The 13801-nt window shown below is 42.2% G+C and overlaps 1 protein-coding gene across 13 annotated transcripts in view; it reads right to left on the reverse strand.

The window, feature by feature from the left end:
- Positions 1–13801, reverse strand: part of KANK1 (KN motif and ankyrin repeat domains 1) — a 203834-nt gene that overhangs the window by 162922 nt on the left and 27111 nt on the right. For 2 of the 13 annotated variants that reach the window (XM_021064436.1, XM_021064426.1), the window contains exon 1: positions 2487–4680. The exons of 8 other annotated variants lie outside the window; for them this stretch is intronic. The gene's annotated coding sequence lies outside the window, so the exon portion shown is untranslated. Of the gene's footprint in view, positions 1–2486; positions 4681–13801 lie in introns of those variants that run through there. 3 more of the 13 variants (XM_021064471.1, XM_021064464.1, XM_021064490.1) reach the window with 2 other exon arrangements.

Here is a 13801-nt window from a genome sequence, read left to right on the forward strand (position 1 = left end):
TAGCTAAAACAATCTTAAGAAAGCACAACAAAGCTGGAAAGAAACACATGCCTTGGTTTCAAACTATACTGCAAAGCTACAGTGATCAAAACAGTATGGTGCGGCCACAGAAACAGACACATAGATCAACGGAACAGAATAGAAAGCCCAGAAATGAGCTCATTCTTATATAAGCAATTAATATATGACAAAGGAGTCAAGAACATACAGTGGAGAAAAGACAGTCTCTTCAATAAAGGCTGTTGGGAAAACTAGACAGTTTGCCAAAGAATCAAACTGGACTACTATATCATACCATATACAAAAACAAGCTCAAAACAGATTAAAGACTTAAATGTAAGACCTGAAGCCATAAAATTTGTAGAAGAAAACAAAGGCTGTATGCTCTTTGAAATGGATCTTAGCAACATTTGTTTGGATATGTCTCCTCGGGTAACGGAAACAAAAGCAAAAATAAACAAATGGAACTTCATGAAACTAAAAAGCTTTTGCACAGCAAAGGAAATTATCAATAAAACAAAAAAAGCCACCTGAATGGGAAAAGATATTGCAAAGGATATATACCTAACAAGAGGTTAATATCCAAAATACACAATGAACTTGTACAACCTGACATACCAAAAAAAAAAAAAAAAGCCAATTAAAAAATGGGCAGAGGACCTTAATATTTTCCAAAGAAAACATACAGATGGCCAAAAGGCATGTGAAAAGATGCTCAACATCACTAATCATCAGTGGAATGCAAATCAAAACCACACCTGTCAGAATGGCTGTTACCAAAAAAAAACAACAAATAATAATGTTGGTGAAGATTTGGAGAAAGAGGAACCCTTGTGCATTGTTAGTGGAAATGCAAATTGCTGCAGTGAAAACAGTATGGAGGTTCCTCAAAAATTTAAAAACAGAACTACCATATGATTCAGCAATAAATTGTGTATTTATTCAAAGAAAACAAAAACACTAATTAGAAAAGATATGTGCACCCCTATGTTCACTGCAGCATTATTAACAATAGCCAAGATATGGAAGCAACCTAAGTGCCCATCAATGGATGAATAGATAAAGAAAGGAGATGTGGTGCATATGTATATATGTGTGTGTATATATATGTATAGGAATATTGCTCAGCCATAAAAAAAGGAATGAAATCTTTCCATTTGCAACAACATGGATGGACCTAGAGGGTATTATGCTAATTGAAATTTAAATCAAGAAAGACAATTATTTATTATTTCACTTAAGTGTGGTATCTAAAAAACAAATGAACAAATATAACTAAACACAAATAGTCACAGATACAGAGAACAAACATGTGGTTGCCAGAGGGAGGTGGAATGGGAGATTAAAATGTACAAGCTTTCAGATACAAAATAAATGAGTCACAGATATAAAATGTACAGTATGGAGAATATAGTCAATAATTGTGTGATGTTGTAATATAGTAAGAGACAACTAGACTTATGGTGATCATTTTGAAAAGTATAGAATATCAAATCACTATGTTGTGTCCCAGGAACTAGCATAGTGATGTAGGTCAATTATACCTCAAAATAAAACAAATTCATAAGAAATCAGATTTGAGGAAATATTCTTTCCTCAAGGAATTATCATAATTATCATAAAGAATTTTTAGTACAGTTAATAAAAGAAATTTAGCCAAAACTAAGACACATGAGAAATAGTTTTCTCAACTATACGTAACCACATGCTATTGCAATTATAAAGACAGATTATGAATCTACATTAGGGAAAACTTTAAAAGCAAGATTAATGTTTATCAGTATTATCTATAGTCCTGACTAGGGAAAAGTTTTTTAATGTGATCTCAAACTGTCTTAACTACATGATCAAAGAGTTTACCACAGTGGAAATAAGATTTTATACCAATATTCTTTATTTTTTATTTATTTTATTTTATTTTTTATACCAATATTCTTTAGCCTAAAACTTTCTATGTCCTGCCCACTACCACCTTCCCTTTCATAGCATGGACTGGTCCACTACAGAAATTTAAAAGCTACGGTGTGTTTTACCCCAGTGTGATATTCTACACTGAGTTAAGCTATACATACAGATACATAAAAGGCATGGTTATACCATTTGTATAATGGCGCTCACCATGCAGGAAGAGAATTCTTATCATAAGCCTTATCTTTTAAAATTACATTAAAAAAATCAATGTAATAAGAAGGGGCCTAAAATACACCTCTACATACAATAATTAATTCAGAAACAACATGCCCACAACCAAGGCATATCTTACATTCAACATAACGAGCAGTCATTTTAATCCACCTCTGCTGCCACCATTTTCAAATTAAGATGCTTCCTGTTCTTAATCCATACATTCTTACTGCTTTGCATACTCTTTGCCAAAACTTAGTATTAAGCTTGTTTTCATTCTTTTGAAGCCTTTAGATTTACCCATAGCTGCAGGATAAAATATTCCTGAAGACTGAAAAAGCAACTTAACCTGTCAAACTTACCCAGGACCCTCCAAGGCTTTTCTGTGAACTAAGTGCTTTCCCACTGACAACATGTTACAGTAGATTTTCTTGTTCATTGGACCCAGGACACTGTCAGCCTCACGTTAGAAGGGTTCGCGATATTTAGCCAGCAAACTTTTGTACTGTGTAACATACAGATTATCAAATTCGCAGCCTGCATGCCTGAGGGATTCTCATGCTGCAATGTGAGAAGGCTGAAAAAGGACACCAAGAAGAGAGAGCTGCTAATTAATTCTTCCCCTCCTCATCAGCCCCAAATGTTTCAAACAAGTGATCTGGGAACATAGTTTTGACACTGTCAAGATAATGACTTGATTTGTTCCCAAAATGCTGGGAGAGCTGCTGCAACCCTATCTGGTGAGAACACTTTGTACTCTCTTCCCAAAGCCAGAGCAAGGCTTGCTTTTAAAGACAAGAAATACTTCCTGTCTTTTTTCCAAGCCTAACAGTCAAAAGGCTGACTGACTGTGCATTAAAACCTTATCAACCTGACACTGAATTATGGCCTCCATGAGATTAGCCAAAGCAACATCTGTCTCTGGGTTTTCAAAACAGAATTTCCTGACCAATGGTATTAAAATTCAGATCTTACAATGTGCCCAGAAAGAGAAATTAGGACACAAGGTTACCTTGCTCTAGAGTATTGTGGGGTGGGGTGGGTAGTGAAAATGGCTACAAAAGAACAAACAAGTGAAAAGCTACAACCTGCTGAATAAGAATTATAAGCGAGAGGCAGGGAGGCCAGATGGAAACTGCCCCAAATGAGACTGTATTAAAGTGTATATGGAATGTTCTCAGTTACCACCCTCCCACATCCTTCCCCTCCTTTTCACAGACAAAGAGCAACACCCAAGTTTTTCAACCTCTGCACAACTGACATGTGGTATGGACTGTCCTGTGCATTGCAGGGTATTGTGCAGCTACTCTGGCCTCCTCCCACTAGATGACAGTGGCATCCACCCTCCCTGGCTCAGTTGTAACAATCACAACTGTATTCAGACACTGCCAAATGTCCCCTGGGGGAGCAAAACTGCCCCCTTGCCACACACTGAACACAGCATCACTAAGGTGGCTCATGGGACGTTAAGTCTCACCCGTGGCCCAGTCACCAAATTCCACACCTTGGGCTGCCTCCACACACAGGGGCACACACACCTTTTCCTAATACTTTCAAAGGCTTCCCCCCACCCCCTGAGGCCAGCAGAATCAATACAAGCTGTCTCTACTCCTTCACTTCCCACTCATTCCTCTAGACCTTCTACTCTGCGCCCAGTGGCCTTCAAGCCTCTGAAACTGTTTCTGCTGCCAAATCCACCAGATAGGGCTGAACGCCCATGGCTCCAGAGGATCAGACACCAGCACCTATTCCCTCCCTGAAGTGCACTCTTGGAGGCTTCCTCCCACCTCTATGGCTGTCCTTCCTCGGTCTCCTTTGCAGACCACCCTTCAGGGTTGAGCCCTCAGCCCTCTTCTCCCACTCTACCACCCGACCCCGACTTGGAGTCTTATTATCTCATTGCTGCAATGACCATCCATATAGGGGAGACTCAAAATTCAACTCACTATGCTCTCTTTGCTGAACTTTATATGCAGATTTCCAGCTGACATTTCCCTTTGAACATCCTGCAGTCCCTAGAACTCAATCTATCCAAAATCGAGTTCATTATCCTCCTGCACAATCCTCCTAGGTGCCTCTGAGAAGCAGCCCCACCTCCCAGAAAGCTGGGGATGGCACTTGACTCTTCCCTTCCCACTCCATCAGCTCAGAGCTCCTACTCCTAAATCTCCACTCTGCCCACCATGGTCCAGCCCCATGACCCCTGTCCTCATCCAAACTAAGACTTCTCCCACCTGGTATCACTGCAGGTGGCTGAGGTCCCTGGCCACTCTCACATCAAGCTGGAGAGAATTTTTCAATGTGTACTTCTAATTACATCACTCACCAGTTTAAAACTCAACAATGACTTCCTACCACCCTTGAGACAAAATTGTAAGTTTCTTAACATGGTCTACCAAGCCCTTTATGACCTTACTGCCCACTCCACACACAGCCCCACAGTTAACTCCACCCTCCAATTCAAAATCATAAACTAAACTCTCTTTGGTCTTTTTTTGGTGGGGGAGGGGTTGGTTGGTTTTTTGGTGTTTTTTTGTTTTGTTTTGTTTTGGTTTTAGGGCTGCACCTGCAGCATATGGAGATTCTCAGTCTAGGGGCCGAATCAGAGCTGCCACCACCACAGCCCCAGCAGCATCAGATCCAAGTCACATCTGCGCTCGCAGCAACACCTTAACCCACTGAACAAGGCCAGGGATAGAACCCACATCCTCATGGATAGTAGTTGGGTTCATAACCTAAGCCACAATAGGAACACTCTTACTTTTTTTGAAAACTCTCTTTCGGAGTTCCTGTCATGGCACAGTGGAAATAAATCCAACTAGGAACCTTGAGCTTACAGGTTCAATCCCTGGCCTCGCTCAGTGGGTTAAGGATCTGGCATTGCTATAAGCTGTGGTGTAGGTCACAGATGTGGCTCAGATCTGGTGTTGCTGTGGCTGTGGCACAGGCTGGTGGCAACAGTTCTGATTAGACCCCTAGCCTGAGAACCTCCATATGCCACAAGTGTGGCCCTCAAGACAAAAGACAAAAAAATAAAAAAAACTCTCTTTGGTTCTGAACACAGGATGCTCTCCTCCTCTACCTGAACAGTCAACTTCTCTGATCCCCACCTCCCACTAATGTTTCCACTTTTATGTGCCCATAATAGCCCACACTTCCCCTATCAGAGCACTTACTCTGCTTACTTGCCTGACTGCGCAGCTAAACATGCTGGATCTCTTTTCACCACCCATCAGCTTCAACCTCACTTATTCCTCCACACAGTGTGGGCTGGGCTCTCTGTTAATTGCTCATCTCAAATCTGTCATGATTCATCATCAAAAGCCTCAGTAGTAAAACTACACAACGTCCCTCTCTGCAGCAGACCTATAGTGATATCAACATACATATATGAAATGGGACTAGGCTCAAGAAAAATATCAAGGTGGGAAAAAGCATAACATGAAATGTTCTATTGACTAAGTAATGGGTCTACAAATGCAATTTAGTACAGGCAGCCTGAGAAAACAAGCAGTTAGGAGATGCAAAATGGAGAAATTATCAGGGTGAAGCAGAGACAGTCTGGACCCTCCTTCTAGAGAGAAGGAAGGATTTGGACTCAGATTTTGAAGTTGGTGAGGGGCAAACTGATAGGCACAGAAATTAACTAGATAAATGTCCAATTTTCCAATGATCAACAACTTTTTAAAATCAGTTGGATTTATCATTTTCAAATGAAAACTTTGTAAACTGCCTCTTGCTAGTTTTCTGCTGGCAGTCACAGCACAACATGGAATAGTCACTCTTTGATGGAAAGAGAACCAGAGTCACGATAGAGATCTGCGCTGACTCTTGTTCCATAAAAGGACAAGGAGCAGCAAGTCTAATTTTCTCAAGTTACATACAATTGGATAAAAATACTCATAAATAGGTTGGCTGAAAATTAACTTTTTTTTTTTTTTTTTGTCTTTTTGCATTTTCTAAAGGCCACTTCTGCGGCACATGGAGGTTCCCAGGCTAGGGGTCTAATCGGAGCTGTAGCCTACACCAGAGCCACAGCAACGCGGGATCCGAGCTGCATCTGCAACCTACACCACACCTCACGGCAACGCCGGAACCTCAACCCACTGAGCAAGGCCAGGAATCGAACCCACAACCTCATGGTTCCTAGTCGGATTCGTTAACCACTGAGCCACAACAGGAACTCCTGAAAATTAACTTCTTAGTTACCTCGCACTGCAGTTTTGTATGTGACATTTAAAAGTGGAAAAATTTCAACCAATAACCTTTACGATATCATTTATGAAACAAGACATCTTCCATATATGTCTTGATGTGATTCTTATATCCATTCTGGGAGGAGTATTATGTCCATTTTACAAATGGGAGACTGACGCTCTGATCAGAAGAGACAGAATTCTCTGTTAAATCTGACTTTCCACCCTATGTTCTAGGCTGACTCTCAAAACAATTAACTGAGGAAGTTTCCCTGTGGCACAGGGGGTTAAGGATCCAGTGCTGCTGCAGCTGTGATCCAGATCACAACTGCGAGGTGGGTCAATCCTCCTGGCCTGGGAACTTCCACATGTTGTGGGTGCAGTCAAAAACAAAAACAAGCAAGCAACTGAGGAAGAAATGGATTTGTCAAATAGCACTCAGTGGCAGAAACCCACCTGTTTGAAGGGACCTTTGCAGGTATCTATAATTAAGTCAGGAATGTTCCAACTTAAAAGAGTTGCTGTCAATTTACTTTTTAAAATAGTACTGCCTAAGGCAAAACATGCCTTTTAGGTACTACTTTTTTTTTTTTTAAGGGCCACATCCACAGCATATGGAAGTTCCCAGTCTAGGGGTCAGCCAAATTGGAGCTACAGCTGCTGGCCTACACCACAGCTACAGCAACTTGGGGTCTAAGCCTTGTCTTCAACCTACACCACAGCTTACAGCAACACCGATCCTTAACCCACTGAGTGAGGCCAGGGATCGAACCCACATCCTCATGGCTCCTAGCTGGGTTCGTTAACTGCTGAGCCACAATAGGAACTCCCTCTCTTAGGTACTTCAGATTGTTTTGTCAATCATGGAGTAAATTTTACTGAAAAGCTGTAAGTTTTCCTTCCCAAGAGCTTCAGAATTTCCAACCCAGAATGCTACAGAATTTGTGCCTCTCCTTTATATGCAACTTTAAAAGAAAAAGGGCCCTAGGCTCCTTAAATTTTGAACATGGTCTCCTACTCAGTTGCCTGGGAAAAGAAGACATTTATTGAGCACATTTTACATGCCAAACATGTTGCAAAACCGTGTTTCTTAAATTCAATCATCCTAAACGAGGTGCTATTGTTACCTCCGTTTTAGAGATGGAAAAGCAGAAGCTGAGAGATGCCCAAAGCCTTGCTTTTTTCACTTTGCATACCATGCAGATTTTGCCACTATCTGCTTTGTCAATGTTGCTCCCAATACTCTGCTCTGAGACAAAAAACTGTGAGTAGAGGGGCGTTCCCTGGTTAAGGATCCAAAGTCACTGTGGTTGTTCAAGTTCAATCCTTGGCCTGGAATTTCCGGATGCCAAAAATGTGGCCGAAACAAAAAACAAAAAAGTGTGGGAGTAAGAAATCAACTTAACAGACTAATGTTTCAGCCTAGTAAAGGCGAGATGCTGTGTTGAGTGACAAATTAAAAGGACTATAAACTTCAAAGAAATTAGGTCAATGCACAGTGTTAAAGACACAGCCAAATCAGTAAAAAACTGAAAATGATCCTTATAAAGGTTTGTCAAGCCTCACCACTACTGAGAGTTTGGGCGGAATAACTGTAGTGAGGGGCTGTCCTGTACATTGCAGAGTGTGTACCAGCATCCTTGGCCTCTACCCACTAGATGCCAGTAACTCCCTTCCTCTGAATCATGAAAATCAAAAATGTTTCAGACCTTGACAAATGCCCCTGTGAAGCAAAATCACTCCCCTAAGACCCCTTGAGAACCTCTGCTCTAAATGAGGTAGGTACTGAAATCCAGAGAAATAATTGGCTACTGCAGGGCCTTACCTTCCTCAAGTGTTAAGTCTTCAGAGCTCTTTTTTTTTTTTTTTTTTTTTTTTTTTTTGTATTTTTAGGGCCACACCCTCGGCATATGGAGATTCCCAGGCTAGGGGTCTAATCGGAGTTGTAGCCACTGGCCTACGCCACAGCCACAGCAACACCAGATTCAAGCCGTGTCTGCAACCTATACTGCAGCTCATTGCAACGCCGGATCCTTAACCCACTGAGCGAGGCCAGGGATCGAACCTGCATCCTCATGGATACTAGTCAGATTCATTTCCACTGAGCCACGACAGGAACTCCCCTCAGAGCTCTTTATCAACATATTAAGATACTTATCAATCAAATGCAGAATTATAATCTTAAACTCCCTCCAAATTACTCCTTCATCAAGGACAATAGTATCACTTAAGAGACAATGTTTACATTCTCCCAGACCTGTGGTTTGTTGAAAAATTAATTTATCCCAACCATGCTTTGATCTTCTAGCAAATTATTTCCTGAAACAACTTGTGAGGGCCCTACAGGCTAAACAGCTGCCAGAGGGGAAGTGGCATCAAATTCCAGGTGGCAAGTGGAGAGGAGGCTCCCCGGCTCCCCAAGGGTACCCTGCTCAGTAACACACCAAATGCCACTGAGGGGGTCCAATTTTCCCATCAAAGAATAGAGGTTCAAACTACAATGCAGCTGAGCTTTGTCTTCAAAGAAGAAAGAGCCTTTTAGGAGGTGGGTCAATTTTATATACCAGCACTAGTATTTCCACTATCAAAGGCTTTTTGTTGTTGTTTTAGTTTCAGTTCTTAATTTCACAATAAGGAAGACAGTCAAAACCCAAGTGGGGAGTTCTCACAGTAGCAAAATGGGTAAAGAATCTGACTGCAGCAGCTCAGGTGGCTTCAGAGGCTTGGGTTTGATCCTTGGCCTTGCACAGTAGGTTAAAGGATCTGATGTTGCCACAACTATGGCACAGGGTGCAGTTGCAGCTGGAATTCAATCTCAGGCTGGAAACTTCCATATGCCATGGGTGCAGCCATAAAAAAAGACAAACAAAAAACCCCAAGTAATTTCCTTTGATCCCTCATTTTCACTCAAAGAGGAAGAGGAAGCTTCCAGTCTTCCAACAGCTTTTGCTCATCTCACACCTGTCCTGCAAGGTGCATGCTGCCAGCCAGACAAACTCATGAACCCTGAATAAAATGCTTGTATTAGAAACTACATGCTTAACCTATAGGAAAGCCAGTACAAACTAAGATCAAAGAGTTGTTATGCATTCATACCTTGCCTTCTAGGCTAGGCAGAATAATGCACTCCACCCTCAAAGACATCCAAGTCCTAATTTCCAAACCTAAGACTATGTTACATTACATGGCAAAAAGGACTTTGAAGATGTGGCTACAGTTAAAGAGATCTGAGATGAGATCTGCCCGGGTTATCCAGATGGGTCCAATGTAATCATGAGTCCCTGAAAGCAGAGTACCTTTTCTGGCTATGGTCAGAGAGAGGATGATAGAAGAAGTAGCAGCAGGAAAAATTCAAAGCATGAAAGGGACGCAACTCACTGATGGTGGCTTTGAAGATGGAGGAAGGGAGTCATGAGCCAAGAATGCAGGTGCCTCCAGAAGCTGAAAACAACTGATTCTTTCCCAGAACCAGCCCTGCCCAGCCCCCTGATTTGATTTCAGTGAGACCTGTGTCGACCTTGTGACCTACAGAACTGTAAGAGGAGATTGGTGTTGTTTTAAGCACTAAATTTGCAGATTTTGTTACAGCACGAATAAAAAACCAATGCAGATCATGGTATCTGGATGTGGGATGCCACCATAACAGATTCCAAGACATGTGGACATGGTGTTAGAAGTGGGTAGCGAGGAGTTCCCGTCGTGGCGCAGTGGTTAACGAATCCGACTAGGAACCATGAGGTTGCGGGTTCGGTCCCTGCCCTTGCTCAGTGGGTTAATGATCCGGCGTTGCCGTGAGCTGTGGTATAGGTTGCAGACGCGGCTCGGATCCCACGTTGCTGTGGCTCTAGCGTAGGCCAGTGGCTACAGCTCCGATTCAACCCCTAGCCTGGGAACCTCCATATGCCGCGGGAGCGGCCCAAGAAATAGCAACAACAACAACAACAACAACAAAACAACAACAAAAAAGACAAAAAAAAAGAAGTGGGTAGCGAGTGGGGCCTGGAAGGCTTTGGAGGAAGATGGTAGAGAAAGTCCAGATTGCCTTGAAAAAACCTATTCACAGGTATAGGGGCGTTGAGGACTGCTGGGGAGGACGTGGACAGAAATGAAGAGTGTGGGAGAGAAAACATAAATCGCCTTAGAGCATACACATAAATGATCGAAAGCAGAGGAAATCACAAACACTACTGTTCTGCCACCGTGCCTGCTGTGAGCTCAGAAAGTAAAGCCCCAAAGTGGGGGAAGGCCCCTGACAAAGCAGGGGACACTCCTACCACCCAGTAGCTTCACTGTACAGACTGTCTCACTTTGCAATGAGCAAAGCTGCCCTTCTTGGAACTCTGCTACCTCCCAACACGTGACCCAGGTAAACAACCTTTCTGACCTACATGCACAGATGATGGTAGCACCCATTTCAAAGGACTACTCTGGGGATTAGATGAGGTCATGCATAGAAAACCAAGCACATAGTAGGAACTCAAAAGTGTGGGCTACTATTTTTCTGACCCAGTCTAGAAGGAAAAATGACTGGATAGGAATATCCTCCCTTTCTCCCACAGGAAAGCATTTGCTGAATCATCCCTAGGGAATCTTGCGGGACTAAGCACAATAGAAGAAAAGAGGAGCAAACTTGGATGTTGAAGAAGCCAGCACTCTATAAATCAAAGGCAAAGTTGGGGACTCGGTGGAGCTATTTCTTTTGGACAAGGACAAGGGACAGACAGACTGAGGGCTGGGGAAGCTGCCCAAGGCAACAGAGAAAGACAAAAAAAGGAGGTTGCGTTGTTCCTCTGGATGACTCTATTACTGGAAACTTGCCAGCTGCAGTTTGAGAACACTGGGCAGAGATACTGTGCCACTGCCAGTGCCAACTTGGACAGGAAGTGATGTGGCTGGGTCCCACGGTCGAGAAGCCAGCAGGAGGGGGTGAAGGGGGCACCCTCAAAGAAAGACATCATTTTTAATTCTCCAGCCTGGCTTCCTACCTCAGCCTCCCCCTCCCCCGCCTCCACTCATCTCCATCCATGGAATTACAAAACAAAAATTAAAAGACCACAATTGTTCCTATATGCATAAGACCAAGCAAAAGTCTACAGAAACTCACAGAATTTTCTACGTAAGACAGCTTTTCTCACTGTAAAATTTTTTTTACTTTTGGAGCTTTCATAAGGTTTTTGGGACAAGACATCACTGGGAAGAAAAAAGGCACTAAAAGCATTTGAATATTCTTTCTGTATCTTTACATCAGTACCCTTGACTATAAATTACAGTTGTGCATTCCCCAAGATTAACAGCCAATAGTTAAATGTCAGCCAGCAGGCTACTGCATAACTGAGAGGAAAAAATCACCTTAGAAATTATAAAACCAAATGACAAAGAATTAAACCATTCTCCACCAGTATGTTCATAAGACAAATACATCTGCTAACACAGTCAGCATTCTCTGCTTAAGAGCAGCATTTTCCCCCTTTCTTTCTTTCAAGAAAATCTCCTAGTGCCTGCTGAGAAAACGTCACATCTTACATTACTTTGTTGGCAGTAAAATCTGTAGCCTCCCTGGCAATGTGATTAAGGCACACATTTTTATGAGCAAAAGCACATGTACCCCCTGAACACAATAATGCTTTCAAATAAAAGAACAAGTTTCAAAAGTTCTTCCAACAAGCCCACTGTTTTGGATTCACAAGCTGGGAAAACGTACATTTCTGCATTACATTTTCTGAATTTCCACAAGTTGGGTAGGTCTAAAGGCTCATTCTTCACACTCCTACTATTATTATTCATGCCCTTTCCCAGTAAACCCAGATAGGGAGTTATCAAGGCAGCTGTATTATTTGGGTGCATATGACAAGAGAACTGGATCTTATTCCTGCCTACCCCCTTTTCTGTTCCCCGTGCTGCAAACCTCCACTAACCCTTGTGGGTAAAAAAAAGTGGTAAAGGGACTGAGTGACATATTCTTTCCCTTAATTCAAATCTGCAATCTGGAAGTGTCAGCTAGTCAATCTCCAGATCCTCCTAAAAGGAAGATGTGAAGGCCTAGTGATTGTAATTGTGATTGTGTGTGTGTGTGTGTCTTTTGTCCTTTTTAGGGCTGCACCTGCGGCATATGGAGGTTCCCAGGCTAGGGGTCTAATTGGAGCTGTAGCTGCCAGCCTATGCCACAGCCACGCCAGATCGAGCCGCGTCTGCAACCTATACCACAGCTCACAACACCACCAGATCCTTAACCCACTGAGTGAGGCCAGGGATTGAACCCAAAACCTCCTGGTTCCTAGCTGGATTCATTTCTGCTGCGCCACAACAGGAACTCCTGAACGCCTAGTGATTTTGTTTTGCTTCTCATAAACATGGAACAGGGGAGGTATGGCTGTGAGACAGTTAGATAATGGACTTAGCTACTGAAAAGTTCCAGACTACATTTTGAAGAGGAAAACAACATGATGCTAGGAAATGTTCCAAGCTCACATGACCTTTGCATCTGCCTCACTCTATCAGGAACTAGAAATGCCACCCTGGTTTTGATCGACTCTGCCAAAATCCAGCCTCTGTTGTCCCTGACTTCTCACTAGACAGTGTTTGCCTTCAACCAGGGAAGTCCAGACATCCAAAAATGATTCAGGAAAAATCATCTGGGATCCAAATAAGTCAAATAATTTGAAGTGGAAGATCTTCAGAGTGTTTCAGGATGATAAAAATATATATATTCTTATACAGCTTTCCATTTATATGCCTCTTTCTGGGCAAAAGAGGTTTCATGTAACACATGTAACACTTTAAATGCATTATTATTTCATCTGTTCCTTACAAAGAACCCACTAACAAACTGTCTCCATGTTCATTCTTCAGATGAGGAAGCTGAGGCTTAGAAAGATTAAACCATTTACCTGAAGTCACAAATCAGCAGATCTAAACTCTGAACCCAAATTCATGCTTTCAAACTGGGATTTCTATCTATGATATACTGTGATTAGCAGTAGATTCTAAAAATAGCGATGATTCTTGCAAATTGCCCTGGGGGTTCAACAAATTTTACTGACAGTATTAATGATTATCTCCTTTATTCAACAATCTGTGTCCCTGCATTATGAAACCCTCACACATCTACCTTTGCCTCTGACTGGCAATAAGTCACACCATCTCCTTGGCACTGGCTTCAAAGCAATGCAAATATTCAAAAGCAACTTCCTCTTTAAAGAGGAACCATAACACAAGACAAAATCTACTTCCAAAACTGCTGTGACCAGCAATTGCATGGTGCTAAATGCACTGCCATCTTCAGAAAGTTACCTCGGGTCTCAGATCACAGCTATCTCCTTACTCCCTCCTGCAGCTGTGTACACAAGGTTTATTATACCACAATGGCCAGTTTTGTTTTCTGGACAAGAGATAAGATATGCACAGTTGATTGAGATGCTACTGTTGATAAGGATATCTCTGATCTGCTCTCGAAATCTGGAAGTGCATTTCTTCATACTAAA

The sequence above is a fragment of the Sus scrofa genome, chromosome 1 (genome assembly GCF_000003025.6).
Source record: "Sus scrofa isolate TJ Tabasco breed Duroc chromosome 1, Sscrofa11.1, whole genome shotgun sequence".
Classification (NCBI taxonomy): domain Eukaryota; kingdom Metazoa; phylum Chordata; class Mammalia; order Artiodactyla; family Suidae; genus Sus; species Sus scrofa.